Source organism: Camelus bactrianus, chromosome 34 (assembly GCF_048773025.1).
Source record: "Camelus bactrianus isolate YW-2024 breed Bactrian camel chromosome 34, ASM4877302v1, whole genome shotgun sequence".
In the NCBI taxonomy this organism is placed as follows: Eukaryota; Metazoa; Chordata; class Mammalia; order Artiodactyla; family Camelidae; genus Camelus; species Camelus bactrianus.
In genome coordinates this window covers 1,924,942-1,942,124 of record NC_133572.1, presented here as the reverse complement: position 1 = coordinate 1,942,124, position 17,183 = coordinate 1,924,942, and the positions used below count along the sequence as shown (strand labels likewise).

General features: G+C 48.4%; 1 protein-coding gene, 1 long non-coding RNA gene and 1 other non-coding gene across 7 annotated transcripts in view; 2 read left to right on the top strand and 1 right to left on the bottom strand.

Moving 5' to 3' along the window:
• B4GALNT3 (beta-1,4-N-acetyl-galactosaminyltransferase 3) overlaps window positions 1-17,183 on the top strand; it is a 79,096-nt gene that overhangs the window by 13,063 nt on the left and 48,850 nt on the right. The gene's annotated exons all lie outside the window — the stretch shown is intronic.
• LOC123619704 (uncharacterized) lies at window positions 282-3,898 on the bottom strand. Its single transcript, XR_012504076.1, has 5 exons — window positions 3,759-3,898; window positions 3,235-3,354; window positions 1,961-2,654; window positions 898-985; window positions 282-731 (listed from the first exon to the last, which is right to left on the bottom strand). It is a non-coding gene; the product is annotated as an uncharacterized LOC123619704 (long non-coding RNA).
• TRNAV-AAC (transfer RNA valine (anticodon AAC)) lies at window positions 9,424-9,496 on the top strand. Its single transcript has one exon. It is a non-coding gene; the product is annotated as a tRNA-Val (tRNA).

Below are 17,183 nucleotides of genomic sequence, written 5' to 3'. Positions count from 1 at the left end.
TTGTGACGCTTAAGTGAAATAACACATAGACAGCAGCAAGAACCGCTCCTGACACATAATGTCGAATAAACGTTAGCTGTGATTATTTATTACCACTTTGTCAGCTTTGAAAGCTCCTTTGTCTCTCTTTTGATTAATTTTGGGATGTTTTCTTTTACACATCACAAAGAACCTCAGGACAGGGATTTTTAAATTCTGAGATGGAAAATGCCTGCACCTCTGTTTCCAGGTCGGTGACAGGCATCTCCAGTAGAAGAGGAAATTCTTTCCCTGAGCCCCGGCACAGTCTCCCAGTCTTTCTCAACGCAGCTCGCCAGGCTGTCACTACAGATTGATTGGAGTTGCCTCTTAAAGGGTAGTGTTTGCCCAGCCTTCTGATTTTACCAGTAAAGAATTTGAGGCCGAGAGTGTTTTAAGCAAGCCACCCGGGAGCGGGGCTGGGGCCGGAACTCCTGGTCCCTGGGCGTGCTCTCACCGTGCCTTTGTGTTTGCTGAGAAGCTTCCTTTTAATGTGTGAGTTTTGTGAAGTGTTTTCTCCTGGTGTGCACCAAGTACGTAGAGGACTGGTGCTCAGATCTGTTTATCTTTTCTTGCCAATGAACTAGCTGAAGTTGTTGCCGCTTAGCTGGGAGTGGACCATGTGCCCAGCTCAGCTGCTGCTGGGGGCGATCTGTGGGTTTTCCGAAATCCTCCAGCGATACGCTGCACTGGTGCTGGTATCTGAAGGTCACCTGTAAGGAAGCCCTTGTGGATGTTGAATCCTCATATTGCAAAGGGCAGTCAAGATGTGACATTCCTCATCCGGCAGGTCCCTTCGCACCCCCTGACCCCGCACCCTCCCACCCTCAGAACAGACCCCATTCTGCTAAAGCAAGTGGAATTATGATTTCCTCTCACCTCCTTGAGTTGAGGAGGGCTGGGGAATGGGAATAGATGAAGCTGATTTTAAATCAGAAGAATCCTGGATCACGTGAATCATGAAACCCTTTGACAGAAAAATACAAACAAAATTTGAAAACATGTCATCTTCTCCTTTATCCTCATCTCTGCGGAAAGGTACAAGCTGTCGAGGGCGGGTATTTTCATAACCCCGGCCCTTGGGTTATGGAAGGCCATCACTGGCAATTCTTTGTGAGGGGGTAAGAGACGAAATGGACGACAAACTGAAGAAAAGTTGCAGGTAGGTAGCAACAAGTGGGTTCGGAACATGTTTGGGGAAGAGCTCAGAGAGGAGGTGAAAAAATAATAATATTCAAGCTTGATTTAGCAGGGCAAATAAGAATTCAACTTTGCTCCGATGCACGAAAATTGGAAAAATATTTGCGTAGGAACAGTCTACAATGGTGAAGCTTTACTTGTTTTCCTCAAGAAAAGCCACCCGACTGTTGGGGGGGGGGAACGTTTACAGAAGCAAGAGCTATTCAGTTGCAACCTGATGTTTACCACTTTGAGGAAAAGAAATGCGCATAAATGGCCTAAGGTGCTTGTTGATACAAAAATTGGGGGGGTCAGTTTCTGGGAAATGAAAATGTTCTGTAATATTTTTAGGAAAACAATCATGAAATATTTTTAGCACCCGTAAAGTAGTTTTCTGTTAGTTAAGCAAGATAAACATATATTATACATAACTTGGTTTGCTCGAAATGATTATGCTTGGTATATTTAGATGTTAGAAGGCCTGAGAGGCAGGAAAAAACCCCAAAGTTGTTTCTTCTAAAACCAAGGGGGGAAAAAATCCTCCAGAAAGAGTGGTTTTTCTATACTTCTCTGCTCCTTTAGATCTCTGAGAAGGTTTGGAAAGCTCCAGGATGGTGAACCCTTTCCCCAGCTGGCAGGGCCTCCAGGAACCAGTCATGTGAGGGAGGGAGTGGACGGTCAGACAGAAAAATGGTCCCTGTTCCACCCAGGACACCCCCCCCCCCCCCACTGGAGCTTGGAGCAGCCTGGGCGGCAGGCGCACTTTAGGGTCAGAGGTCGCTCCTTCTCCCAGAGGAGGGTCGGTCCTTTCCTCCTGCTTGGGAAGGTGTCCTCTGCTGTGGCCGGCGGGGGTGGGGCCGCAGGGGCTGGATCCTGGAGTTCACGGGGAAGACAGCCTGTACGGCCTGCTGCTCCTGTATTAGAGGAGAGAGGAAGGCAAGAGGTGCCTGGCACAGACAAACCCATGCAGCCCACCGATGAGGTGGGAGGCCCGCTGAAGGGTTCTGATGCTCAGGACAGGTGGGAGATGGGGGTGGTTCAGGAGCCCAGCGGGCCACGGTATGTGGTCCAGACTGTCGCCGGGCCATGCAACCTCTGCTCGGGGCCTTTGGTTTCATGGCTGTGCTTTGATGGTGCCACTGTCCTGTCCTGCCCAGAGCCCTCCCCTCGACCAGCTGATGCTGCCTGGACTGCCAGAGCTGGGGTGGGGGAGCGAGACGTGGAGCCTGGTCACCCCAGAAGGGGATACATCTGGGGGCGGGGGGCTTTGGGCCGCCTTGAACTAGCCAGTGAGGGAGATACGGGGAGGGGTCAGCCTGCTACGGGGTCTTGACAAGCAAAAGGGAAGCAGCTGTCAGGTGCAGATGAGAGGTTCCGAAGGGGAGACCTGGCACGTCCGGCAGAGGAGCAGGAGGTCACTGGTGGCTTGCATGATCTGTTGTGCGATGGACTGAGACCTGTCTTAGCGGAAGGAGAGGGGAAGCCGTGTCACAGAACCAGGCCTAGAGGAGAACTCGGATGGCCTTTCCTTTTAAGCACTTCCTCAGGGGTGAGAACCCTGGGCTGGAGTCGGGGACCTGAGTTCTGGTCTTGGTTCTGGTTAAGAACTGGCTCTGAGGCTGAGCAAGTCAGTCCTGCGCTCTGGGCCTGACTTTCCTCCTCTGCAAGTGGAGGCATCTCGGCTCCTTGGGGCGTGGGCTTCCCTCTGGCTCTGACATTATTCCCAAAGAGAGCGGTATTTGCACCAGCGCTGGGGTTCTGTCTTTCATTCTCCGCTTCCCCCTCACCTGGGACTGGGAGGATGGGTTCCACAGGCAGGGGCAGGGAGGGAGGGTGAGGTCGGATGAGCCCTGGGCCATGGTCCTTGGGGAGATGGGCTCGGAGGGGCTGAGTGGCCTTGGGGTCCCTTCTGCAGGCCCGGTGACCATGCTCCTCTTTCTGGAGCCCTCCGACTCGCCACTGCACTTCTGACAAGTCCCCACCTTGGAGCCTCACCCCCAGCCCCTCCCTGCCTGCGGGCAGCCCTCACATAAATACCTCAGTGTGCTCAGCCCAGGGGAGGAGAGACTTCTGCCCGGGGTTGGCCACGGGGTTGGCCGCCTATTTTGGCAGCTCTGGCCACTGGCTTCCTGACCAGACCATCAGAAGCGGAGGGATCTGGAGGTAGGGGTCAGTGAGTCACGGGCTTGGGCTCTGCCTCCAGAGCTGCCCCTCCAGGGGGAGGCTGCCCCTCTGAAAGCATGCCCTCCCAGGGCCCCTGACTTGGGGAGCATCCCCGTGGCTTCTGTGCGAGGGGAGTGATGTTGCTGACCCCACGGGGCTGTGGTGGCAGACTGAGAACCTGGCACGTCTGAAGTTCTCAGGAGAAGTTTGTGTCCCCTTCCGCGCTGTGCCTGGAGCACAGGACAGGGTGTCCCCACGGGACGCAGACGCAAAGCAGGACGCAGGCTCCACACACACAAGCTCCTGCTTCCGTCCCCGTCCCAGCCCCAGGCTGACCCTCACGGGTGCTGCCTCCTTTACCCCCGTTGCCCCGAGGCACACAGGCGCCCAGTCATTACCTCACCGCAGGGCCCGTCTGCCAGAGTGCGTGGTGGAACTGCCTGGGTGGAGAGCTGGAGGCTAATTTTAGACCTGGAGACTCCCTGCCAACAGCTGTGGCTGGCCCGGCAGCTGGGCTGGGCCGCCTGCGGGGAGCCCCGGCCCCGGCCCTGCAGGTCTGCTCTCAGGACGCATTCCTGCCTCTGTCCCAGCTGCAGGGAGGACCTGGGACAGGGGTCCCTCTGCACAGGGGTGGGGCCTCGAAGCCGCCACTTCCTCCAAGCCTTCCCTTCTCCTCCTGCTTCAGGATGTTTCAGTCTTGCATCTCTCTAGGTGGCCCTATATGTCAGAAACTACCGGTATGGCACCTGGATAGTGGGCCAGCGGACCTTTGAACGGGGCGGCAGGGAGGAGAGAGAATCCCCACACTGTCCTGGGTCCAAATCCAGCTCCCACTCGCCACCAAGCTAATAGTCGAATATAGTGCTTCTCCAACCTTTTTCCTGTTGGCACACATAGAAAACAACAAGAGAAGATATTTGCATCACTTATGGGGGTAAAGAGTTAAGTGTATTTGTGGTTGGATGCAGCCAGCCCTAGGGTTCTGCTGCCCCAGGAACTCAAGGGGTCGGTACTTGGCACCTGTGTTACCGTGTGAAGCCCACTCGTGGGCCAGGGCATGCTGGTTGTCAGCTGTGATATGGCTCTCCAGCCGAGTCCTTGCCCTAGGGAAACCTCCTGGGTTAACCGTAGATGTGCTGGAAGGGGACCCATCGAGCGTGTCCCTCCTTTTACAATTGAGGAAACTGAGGACCGGAGAAACTGGCCCAAGGGTTAACAGTTCTAGTCCTGCTAGGACAGTCACTCCTTCATTTATCCAACCGTTGCTACCTGTAAAGTTCACTATTCCGAAGATACAGAGATGAAAAAGTAGTTGCCAGGGCTCGTCTGTTTTTGATAAAAAGAAAATCAAGGAAACAAAGTTCAGGAAGCAGTTATTTGGGGAGAGGGATGGAGGGTGACTGGACGGAGGCACAAGGGGCTTCAGAGGAGCTGGTTGTGCCTGCTCCTTGGGCTGACGGATGGGGCACAGGTGTTAGTCTTTAAACCATTTGCATATATTCCTGTGTATGTACGATCTGATTCTTTTAAAAAGTAACTGAAAAATACAGGGAGTTTACAAACTAGAGGAAAATGGCCTGGGCTGGTAGGTAAGGAGGCGAGAGACAAGTGGATGAGTTATCCGTGACAGGGGAGACGTGCTAAGGCCGAGCCGCCGTAATCACAGCCTCCTGTGTCCTTCGCAGCACGCTCGTTTTGTCTGCACAATGCCTCTGTCGGGGGAAGAAGCCTTTATATAGTTTCCACTTTACAGGTGAGAAAACCGAAGTTCAAGGGGTTGCTTGCCTCGTTCGGGGTTTCACCTCTGCAGTCAGTCTGAGTGTGGACATCCTTGTCATTCCACGAGCTGATTTCACAGGCAGCTGGCCCGTGGGGTGGGGGGTGGAGGTGAAGGGCAGGAAAGGCACTTCGTCTCGCTAAACTTATGCGAACTTCTGCTTCCCAGTCTGGAGAGTGGAACTCTTTTTACTTGCTGCTCCTTTTCATGCAGCGGATTTGAGTGTGAAAGCTGACACTTGTTGAGAACTAACACTGCGTCGGTTGGCGCCTCCCCTGATCTTCCCCCCACCCCACCGAGAGCGCGCGACCCCTGTTTCACCGGCAGTCTGTCTCCTTGCTCTCAGCTTTCCTCGTTAACCAGCCGCTCGTCTCCCCGCCTGCTCCAGGAGGCTGGCTTCAACTTTGTCCTGGCATCCACTCCAGAGCCGAGATGCTACAGATAGGAGGTCCCAATCCTTGGCCCACCCCGAGCGCGAGCCATGCCATCCTGTTGACCCCGGGCCAGGTCTGGTGGTTATCTCTGGGGACCATCCCCCTCAGCTGAGAAGGTGGAGGCTTTGAAATCCTTAGTCTGTCCCAGTGGTTTTCCATCTAGCTGCACGTTTGAATCACCTGGGGAGCTTGAAGAGCTGTCCATCCCAAGACCTGGCTTCAAGTCAATCAACTAGATTTGTGGGGCGGGGAAACCGCCTGCTTCCCAGGTGATTCCAACAGGTAGCCAAGGCAGGCCACCTTAGGTCTGTCCTTTCTCTCCAGACAGGATGAGCTAAGAAACAAAGGGTGGTGAAGAGGAAAGGGAGTCCACAGCTGAGCAGGGACCAGACTGCCCCGGGCCCCAGGCCAGTCCAGGATTAGGCCAGGGAAGACCGGAAATGGGACAAGGAACAGGAAAGGAGAGAAAATGAAAAAAAAAAAAAAAAGCAGCTTGGTGTTGGGGGATGCTAAATTATTGCCCCTGTAATGGCCCCATAGCTGTGCAGTGGTACCTGTTCTATGAGTTCGGGTCCAGCCAGTGAAGAGTTGCTCATGCTGTGTGTGGGGGAAATGCAGGGGACACAAGGCAGTGTGAACTCCATGCAGTTGGCATTCCAAGGGCTATGTCTGTGTTCTTGCACAGGTGGATGTGCACAACAGAAATAGTGCCTCCCCTTGACACGTTCTCCCCAGCACCCAGAAACCCTCTCACCTTGGGTAAAGCTTATTACACTGGTTTAGAGTCTGTCACGTGAGGGCAGGGACCATGTGTTTTGTGTCTTAGTCACCATTGTGCTGTTGCCCACAGCCTAGCACTATGCCTCCTTCAAAGAAAGCCTTCAACTGGTTCCATATTTAATTGAGTTCGACTGTTTGAAACTAGAGGAAGGTGAGTGCTCCGGGCACCTGGAGCGTGATCATGTGCTCAGGTGCCTGGGAGAAGTAAGAGAGGTGAAATCTAGCTGGGGGAGGAAGGCTTTGTGGTGGAGGCGGGGTTTGAACTGGGACTGAAAAGATGCAGAGAACTTAGACGAGTGGAGGGGAGGGAGGATGAAGACAGAGGCCCCGGCCAGGCTCTCCATCACGCCCTGATGGGAGAGGAGCCGCTGCTTTCCCTGGGAGGGGCAAGGAGAGAAAAGAGGTCCTTGCAGTCCCAGGGCAGCTAAAGTTGAGAGACGGGGAGGGAGGAGCCAGCTCTGGGCAGTGGGTAGCTGCTCAACAGGTATGTGAAGGGTAGGTGAAATGACCATTTAAGTAAATTTTCTGTCTCCACTTTGAGCCTGATTCTGTAATATGAGGAATCAGCAAATTGGGAGTCTTGTGTTGGGGTGGTGTTCACAGCTATTCTGTCCAGGCACAAGAGATGTGAAGAAACCAAGTCCCAGAAATGAATGAATAACTTCAGAATTGCAGTCCCAAAGCCCTCAGCTGGCAACCGAGAACAGCAGAGCAGTGGTTCCCAGCCCTGGCTTCAAGCTGGATCATCCAGGAAGCTTAATAACTGAGGCAAAGGATGGAGGTTATGCAAGCGTATGCCTTTGTCAGCACTCATGGAACTGTTTACTTAAATTGGTCCATTTTATTGTATATAAATTATACTTAAATAGAGTTAATTTGAAAACAAAGCGCACTGGAGCAGAAGCCTCCATGGGAACCAGCATCAGGGTGGGACAACGTAACCCGTGAGGCTCGGTGTGGACACGTCTGAGGGCTGAAAACTTCAGGGGGGAGTCCTGATGTGTAGCGCCGTGATTATGGTCAACAATAGTGAGTTATAAACATCAAAGTTGTTGAGAGACTAGATCATAATTGCTCCCACCGCAAAAAAAGAAATGATAGTTATATGACGTGGTAGAGGTGTTGGCTAACACTATGGTGGTAATGCTATTGCACTACGTAAATGCGTCAGATCAACATGCTGTAGACTTTAATTATGCCAATTACATCTCAGTAAAACAAAACAAAAAACCAAAATCTTCAGGGGGCCCAGTCATGGGGGGGGGTGGGATGGAGGGGAGCCTTACACTTCCGTGAGTTTTTACCTCCCGGAGCTCTACCAGGTCCTCATTCGCCTACAGTGAATACTGGGGGAAATTCCCTCATGCTTCTGGCAGGGGGAAGGGAAAGGACTCACTTTGAAATGTGCCAGAGCATTTTGTTCTTTTTTGGGTGAGTAATTAGGTATATATATATATATGTATATTTATAGGTTTATTTATATATATATAAATTTTTTTTAAATGGTGGTACTGGGGATTGAACCCAGGACCTCATGCATGCTAAGCTGTACCCTCTGTTCATCTTAACAAGGTCTGCCCTAGGAGGAGCTGTTTTACCAGAGCCTGGCCTACCTGGGGGAAGGGAGATACCCAACTCCAGCCCACTCTAGCCATGCTGTCCACCAAAGGGCAGGGAGTGCGAAGCACGGTGAAGTAGGGGTCCCAGGCAGCAGCTCACCAGTGGACTGAGACCTCGTCGTGGGACTGGAGAACACTCCCCTCCCCCGCACCTCACTGTCCCATCCCTAAAGACCTCTTACTGCAGTGCAGCACGTCTACCCAGCATATCCTGTCTGCCTTTCAGTAGAGGTTTACCAGACGTAAAACACGGTTGGAGGAGACTGACTATCACAACCAGAGTCAGACAATGGTGGAAATGTTGGAGTTACCAGACCAGGAAACTTTAAATCTGTGATTAATAGGCTAAGAGCTTTAACAGAAAAAGTAGACAGCATGCAAAAACATATGGATAATGTAAGGAGAGAGATGGAAATTCTAAGAATTAAAAAAATGGTGGAGATTAAAACCATAGCAACAGACATGACGACTGCCTTTGGTGGGCTCGTTAGTAACCTGGACATGCCAAGGAAAGAATCTCTGAGCTTGAGGAGATGGTGATAGAAACTTCCAAAACTGAAAGACGAGGCAGGGAGGAACCAGAGCAGACTACCCAAAAACTGTGGGACAACTGCAAAAGGTATAACGTGTAAAGAGAGGAAGGAACAGAAGAGATATTTGAAGCAATAATGACTGAGAATTTCCCCAAATTAATGTCAGAAATCAAACTGCAGATCCAGGAAGCTCGGACAACACCAAGCAAGATAAATCCCCTTCTCTCAGTCAGATTTAAACTTAAAAAAATTAAAGAAAAAACCCTGAAAGAAGCTGGGGGTGACAGGTTGGGAAACATCTCACTTAAAGAGAAGCAAAGATAAGAAATACATCTGACATCTCAGAAACCATGCCAGTAAGAAGAGAGTGAAGTATTTAAAGTGTTTAGAGGATAAAATCACCAACCTAGAATTCTGTACCCTGTGAAATATCCTTCAAAAGTAAGAAAGAAAAGCTTTCTCAGACAAACAAAAATTAAGGCAATTTATTACCAGTATACTTGCAAAAAATGTTAAAAGAATTTCTTCAGAGAGAAGGAAAACTATATAGGTCAGAAACTTAGATCTATATAAAGAAAGGAAGAGCACTGGAGAATGAATACATGAAAGTAAAATAAAATCTCTTATGTTTCACAGATAACGTTATACTGCAAGTCCTAGCTAATGCAATAGGATAAGAAAAGGAAATAAAAGGTACACAGGTGGGGAAGAAAGAAACAGAACCATCTTTGTTCACAGGTGATAAGGCCACCTATGTAGAAAATGTGAAAGAATTGACAAAAATGAACAAATCCCCCAAAACTGGAACTAACAAGCAAGTATAGCAATGTTACAGGGTACAAGATTAATACACAAAAGTTCAGCCTCTTTCCCATATACCAGTAATGAACAAGGAATTTGGAATTAAAAACACATTGCGGGGAGGATATAGCTCAGTGGTAGAGCACTTGCCTAACATGCACGAGGTCCTGGGTTCAATCCCCAGTACCTCCTCTGAAAACAAATAAACTTAATTACCTTCCCCTGCTAAGAAAGAAAAAAAGAAAAAAGAAAGAAAAGAAATTAAAAACACATTACCATTTATATTAAAACACTCCACCCAAATGAAATACTTGTGTCTAATAAAATATGTGCAAGAATTACGAGGGAAACTACAAAACTGATGAAATACATCAAAGAAGAACTAAATAAATGGCGAGCGATTCCAAGTTCATGGATAGAAAGGCTCAGGACTGTCAAGATGTCAGCTCTTCCCAACTTGATGTATAGATTCAATGCAATCCCAGTGAAAAATCTCAGCAAGTTATTTTATGGAAATTAACAAGATTCTAAAGTTTATATGGAGAGGCGAGGTGGGGGGGTATAGCTCAAGCGGTAGAGTGCATGCTTAGCATGCACGAGGTCCTGGGTTCAATCCCTGGTACCTCCTCTAAAAATAAATAAATAAATAACCCTAATTACCTCCCCCCACCAAAAAAAAAAAATGAAGTTTATATGGAGAAGCAAAAAACTCATAATAATCAACTCAGTGTTAAAGGAGAAGAGTGAAGTTGGAGGACTGACACTACCCAACTTCAAGACTTACTGTCAGTCTACAGTAGTAATCGAGAAAATGTGGTATCGACAAAGAAGTCACCAAATAAATCAAAAGAAGAGAACAGAGAGCCCAGAAACAGAACCACATTTAGTCAACTGGTCTTTGACAAAGGAGCAGAGCTAACACAATGGAGCAAAGATAGTCTTTTCAACAAATGGTGCTGGAACAACTGGACATCCGCGTGCAAGAAAAAAAAACAAAACAAAAACACGAATCTAGGACAGACCTTACACCTTTCACAGAAATCAGCTCAACATGGATCACAAAATCCAAAACACAAAGCTATGAACCTCCTGGGACATAACATAGGAGAAAACCGTCTCACCGTGGGTGCAGCGGTGGCTTCAGATGTAACACCAAAGGCAGAAAGAACTGATAAACTTGACTTCAGTGCAGTTGAAATTTTCTGCTCTGCAAAAAATCGGGGTCGACAGAATGCAAAGACAAGCCACAGACTGGGAGAAGATGTTTGCAAGAGACACCTGACATTGGACTGTAATTCATCAACAGTAAGAGAAAGAATAGCCTGATTAAAAATGGGCAAAAGACCCAAAGAGACACCTCATCAAAGAAGACATCCAGATGACAAGTAAGCATATGAAAAATATGTTCAACATCATATGATGTTAGGGAATCGCAAGTTAACACGACAGTGAGATACCACTACATGCCTGTAAGAATAGCCAAAATCACAAAACACTGAGAACACCAAATGCTGGTGAGCATGTGGAGCAGCAGAAACTCTCATTCATTGCTGGTGGGAATGCAAAATAGAAGAGCCACTTTGGAAGACAGTTTGGCTGTTTCTTACAAAACTAAACATACTCTTACTATCTACTCCAGCAATCCTTCTCCTTGGTATTTACCCAAAGGAGCTGAAAAATTGTGTCCACACCAAAAACTGCACACAGCTTTTTATAGCAGCTTTATTTGTAATTACCAAAACTTGGAAGCAATCAAATGTCCTTCAGCAGGTGAATAGGTCAGTACACTGGTGCATCCAGGCAGTGTACTAAGAAGCAGTGAGCTGTCAAGCTGTGAAAGACATGGAGGAACCTTAAATGTGAATTGTTAAGTGAAGGGAGCCAGTCTGAAAAGGCCACATGCTGTATGATTCCAACTATTTGACATTCTGGAAAAGGTGAAATTGTGGAGACAGTAAAAACAATTCGGTAATTGCCAGGGGTTAGGGCAGAGGGAGGCATGAGTAAGCAGAGCGCAGAGGAGTTTTAGGGCAGTGAATAAAGCCCTTTTTCAGTCAGTTCCTCCCAGGCAACCACTATCCTGATTTCTCTAACAGATGCGCTTTGCCTGTCCTTGAACTTCATGCAGACGTTCCAGACTTATGATGGTTTGACTTAATTTTTTGACTTCATGATGGTGCAAAAGTGATAGATATTCAGTAGAAACCATACTTTGAATTTTGATCTTTTCCAAGGGTAGCGATATGTGCTCCAAGCCTCTCTCGTGATGCTGGGCAGCTCCGAGATCACGAGGATGAACAGCCGATACACTTAGAACCATCCTGGACCAGACGATCATTGTTTCTCACTGTCAGTACAGTCCCCAATAAATTGCATGAGATAGTCAACACTATTAAAAAATAGGCTTTGTGGTGGATGATTTTGCCCAACTGTAGGCTGATGTAAGTGTTCTGAGCACTGAGTTTAAGGTAGACTAGGCTAAGCTATAATATGTGGTAGGTCAGGTGTGTTAAATGCGTCTTTGATTTATGATATTTTCAACTTACCACGGGTTTATCAAGACATGACCCCATCAAGATCTGCATATGAATAGAGTCATACGGTAATGGACTCTTGTGTCTGGGCCCTTTCACTAGAAATGGCTTTCAGATTTGTGCACTTACATCAAAGTTTGTTTTTGTTTTTTTTTAATTGATGAGTAGTATTCTGTATTTTGGCTAAGCCTCAATTTATTTATCCATTCTTCTCTTGATGGGAGTTTGGGTTCTTTCCAGTTTAGCCTATTATGAGTCAAACTGCTATAAACTTTCTTGTACAACACTTTGTATACACATAGGCTTTCGTTTCTCTTGGGTATGTAAGAGCAGATTGCTGAGTCATAGGGTAGGTATGTGTTTACCTTTTGTAAGAAACTACCAAGCTGTTTTCATAGTATCTGTATCATTTTACTTCTTCGGCCGGGGCAGCGGGGTGTGCAGGGCAGGAGGGGAGAGGTAGCCAGATTTATTTTTATACACAGAGAGGCACTGGGGGTTGAACCCAGGGCCTCGTGCATGCTAAGCACACACTGTACCACTGAGCTACACCCTCCCCTGTGTCGTTTTATGTTCTCACTACCAAGGTGTAAGCGTCACAGTTCATCCGCATCCTTGCGACATTTGGTGTTACCAGTCTTTTAATTTTAATAATTCAAGTGGGTAGGAGGTGGTATCTCATGCTTTTATTTTGCATTTCCTGGGTGACCAGTGAGGTGAGGAGCTTGCTGTTTGCTTGTTGGCTCTTCCTATATCTTCATGAATTATTTAAATCTTAGGTCATTTTTAAATTGAGTTGTCTTCTTACTGACTTGTAGGAATTTTTTTATATTCTGGATGTGAGTCCTTTGTCGAACACATTTTCCCCACACTGTCAGGCTTTTTCTTTGTGTTTTAATGAGCAGTTTTTAGTTTTGATGAGGTCCAATTAATTGTTCTTCTTTTATCAGTAGTGCCCTTTACGTCTCGTGTAGTAAGTCTTTGCCTATCCCAAGGTTATGAAGAAATAATCTTCTGGGTATATTTTCTTCTAGAAAGTTAGTTTTTCACTTTAGGTCTGTGATCTATTTTGAATTAATTTTTTTATATGGTGTGAGATATGGATTAAGGTTAATTTTTCCCATGCAAATATCTACGTGTTCTAACTGTTGAAAGGATTTCCTTATTTTCCTTTCCCAGTTGAATTGCATCGAGTCTTTATTGAAGATCAGTTGTGTGTGTGTGTTTCCAGACTCTCTGCTGGACTATTCAGACAGTCCAAATGTGGTGCCCAGATCACGCTGTCTTAGTTGCTGTTGCTTTACTGTGAATTATGAGATCTTACAGTGTAAGTAAGCCTTCTAGCTCCCTTCTTCTCTGTGATTGTCCTGGCAATTTACGGCCCTTTCGCCTTCCAAACATTTTTAGAATCATTTTAGCTCATTACGTTCTAGAAAAAGTCTGCTGGGATTTTGAATGAAATGAAATTGGGGAGAATGGACACCCCCCACTACTGAGTCTTCCAAGTCATAAAAATGGAATATTTCTCTCAGTTGTGTAGGCCTTCTTTAATTTCTCTCAACAGTGGTTTGTGGTTTTCAATGTCAAGTCCATGTACATACTTCATTAAATTTAATCCAATATATTAGAGGTTTTATGATGCTCTGTAAATATTGCTATTTTAAATTTTATTTTCAATTTCTTATTGTTTATTGATAGTATGTAGAAAATAAGGTTGATTTTTGTATTTTGACCCTGTATCTTGCAGCCCTGCTGATTAATTCATTAATTCTAATGGCTTGTCAATTGCTTTAGGTTTTCTAAGGGCATAATCTTTGAATTAAGAATACGGGCAGTTTTATTCATTCCTTTCCTGTCATTGTGCCTGTTTTTTTTTCCCTGATTTACTGTGGTTGCTAAGACCTTCAGTGCAACGTTGAGATGCGATGTTGTTTTGATCATGGAGGGAAAGCTTTCAGTAATTCTGCACTCTGTCTGTCAAGACTTTAAAAACTGTGTCATTATCTCAGCCACTTTCCTTAGTGTTTCCTGCCTTTCTCTTTGAGCTTTTAACATCGCCTCGAGTGCATTTTCTATCTCGTTAAAACTTGAGTCGTCAAGATTTGGAAGAAGTTTAAAAAACAGTAAAAGTAGCAGTGGCGGTAGAGGTGGGCGGCGGGCCTTCTGCATCTCCGGGAACCGCCGGCCCCGCCGCCGCAGCGCCCGTGTCGGGCAGCTGGACTGCACTTCTCCACCGGTCACTCCACCTGTGGGCAGGGTCATCTCTAGGAAAGGGCCTACTGTTCCTACTTGAAAGCGGGAGGAACCTTAGCGCCGTCAGTCAGCGGGCTCACACGGCGGCTCCAGCCTTCCGAACAGCCAGCCCTTTGCGTTCAAGGGCTGCGTTCATTTGAGAGCCGGGGGTTCAGGAGTCCTTGGGCTCTGCGTCTCCCTGCCTCCCATTTCCCACTGCTCCATAGCAGCCCTGCGGGACTGGAAGGGACCACAGCTCAGGGCTTGGAGGCCAACATGCCGGTGTGACCTGGACGGCTTGAGGGCTGTGGCTTTCCTGGCCTCAGAAACCCATGAGTAGTATTGGAAGCTGAGGCAGGAAGACAGGGAGAAAGGAAGCGCCACAAATCGGTCCCTGGTCACCAGCCACGTCAATGAGCAAGTGGCACCAACACCGAAAGCTGCAGCTGGCCCCTGAGGGCAGGTGTGGGACCCTGAACTGGAACAGAGGCTGCAGCCTGGTGTTGGGCGGCCTGGGGTGTCTGTTCCTCCATAAGCGAGAGTCGTTAACCAGAGCACTTACAGGATGTAGACCCGGACTTCACTTAGTTTGGGACTACTGTGAAAGTGCCCCCCCCCCCGCCCCTTTGGTTAGGGCTTAGGGGATCGGGGGTGGACGGGAGACCTGGAGTGTTAGCTCCAGGCGCGGGCAGAAGCGCGGTGCCGGAGGGCTGGTAGGAAATGCCGTTTGTGAAGCATTTTCTGTGCAATAGCTCATTTACAACATCCCCCCGTTGTTCTGTCTTTTGTCTCTTGATGTCTAAGACTTTTTTTTTAACTGAGGTATAGTTGCTGTACCAGATTATATGTTTCAGGTGTACAACATAGCAATTCACAATTTGTAAAGGTTATGCTCCTTTCATACTTAAGATGAAGCATTGGCTCCGTTCCCTGTCTGTGCCCTACACCCTTGCGGCTGATTTATTTTATGCACAGACATTCGTACTTCTTACTCCCCTGCCCCTACCTTGCCCCTCCCCTCATTTAAATCTTGAAAGCCCCCTTGTGAAGTGGGTATTATTTTTCTTTTACAGATGAGTAAACTGAGGTTCAGAAAGGTTCAGTGCCTTGCCCCGAGTTCACAGGCCGACTGTTAACAGTCAGGCTTTGGATCCAGGTCTGCCTGACTTCAGGATCCGCGCTCCTAGTTACTTTAATGTACTGCTCTTCTGAAGTGGTTTTGGCTTAGGTGCTCACCTTACTGGGGAGGCTTCCAGCCACCCTCTTTGGGGTTCCTCATTTCCTTCCGAATTCCTGGGACTTTGCCTTAATCACCTTCACTTTCGTGGCTAACCTGGTTCGGTTGACCGGTGCACCCTCCCCAAATGCACCAGCTGAAATAAGGAACTGAAGAGTCACCTAGACCTGAAACGTGCCTTCGGTGACATGGGATCACCTCTAATGTCAGCTCTGGGAAGTACGCACTGTATTTCCAGCCTGTGCTCGGGGGTGTTGTGTACAGTTGTGCAGGTGGTATACTGCACAAATGCTTCCCTTCCGGGGAGTGAGTGGAGACCAAAATCTAGCGTGAGCTCCGCTTAGCAAGCTGCACGCCTGGAGGAAGGGCACAAAGGCACCGGGTAGGCTAATGGTGGTCCTGACTGCTAGAGCGGCTGGGGGCTAAGTCTTGCCTTTGGGGAATTTCCTTATCTTTTCTGAGTTGTATTCCCATGAAATGATGGAAGCCGGGGCTGCTCGGTTACTAAGAATCACAAAAATATCAATGTTCATGAAGATGTGTATTTTAAAATCATGAATACATTGTCACACTTGACTGGCAGCGTATACTTTGTTTATATGTGTACCTGTAAGTTAAAGCCGGATCGTGGCCTTTTCCCTTGCTGGTGTTCCAGTGCGCTTCCCTGAGGTGTGGAGGAAAGGTGGGAGTTTGTTGGCTCCTTGAGAGCTCTTGTGCCCGTGGATGTCACACGTCACCTGTCCAGGACTGTGGCAGAGAAAAGGCTCTCAGGCGGTGGACCCGGAAAGCAAACAGTGGTAACTTGGCCCCTTGACCACCTCTGGTTCCTGTCTTTTCTTCTGGTGTCTCTTGGCCTTGTTCCTGAGACTCCATGACTGCCTTCATTCATTTTCCTTTTAATTGAGGTGAATTCATATAACACTGACCTTTTTAAATGTACAGTTCAGTGACATTTAGTACATCCGCAGTGTTGTGCAACCATCACCTCTATCCAATCCCAGAACAGTTCATTGCTCCCAAAGGAGGCTCTGCATCCCTCAGGTAGTCACCCTCTGTTCCTCTTACCCCCGGCCCTGTTGGCCTCTAATCTGCTTCTGTCTCAGTGGACTTACCTACTGTGGATCGTTTGTATAAACAGATTCAGGGACTGTGTGACCTTTTACGACTGGCTTGTTTCACTGAGCGTAACGGTTTCAAGATTCGTCCACATTGTAGCGTGTTATCAGCGCTCTGTTCCTTTCTGTGGCTGAATAATATTCCATCCTATGGGACAGACCACGAGTTGTTTGTCTGTCCATCTGTGGACACACTTGGGCTGCATCCGCCTGGGGCTGTTGTCTCCCGTGCTGCTGTGAACGTCGGGGCAGAAATACTTGTCTTGACCCCTGTTCCCAGTTCTCTTGGGTGTACGCCTGCGAGTGGAATTGCTGGGTCGCATGGTAACTCTCTTTTCTTTCGAGGAACCGCGTCTGTTCATTCTCCTCGAGCCCAGAGCCCAGAGCCCAGAGCCCGGCTGTGGCCTCTTCGTGCCATGCTTGGCCTCCCACCTCCATCCTCACATCTCCCCTGGTCCCCACACTGGGAAGCAGACCTTTTATTCTTCCTGTTCTCATCTCGAGCGTTCCCAAGGCCGGTGTCTTGCCGAGCTGTTCTTGGTAGAGCTTGCCCGGCATCCCCTGTCGCTCCGCTCGGGCTCAGCAGGGCAGCCATCTGCAGTGTCTGCGGTTCCTGCCCCAAGCGCTTCCTACCGTCCAGTCCCTGTGATCCTCAGCCCCACCACCACCCTGGGCGCTGGGCTTCTTCGTCCCTTCCCGCCTGCCCCCTCCACCTGGGCGCCCACCCCAGGTTTCCTGGGCAGCGACCAAACAATGAGCAG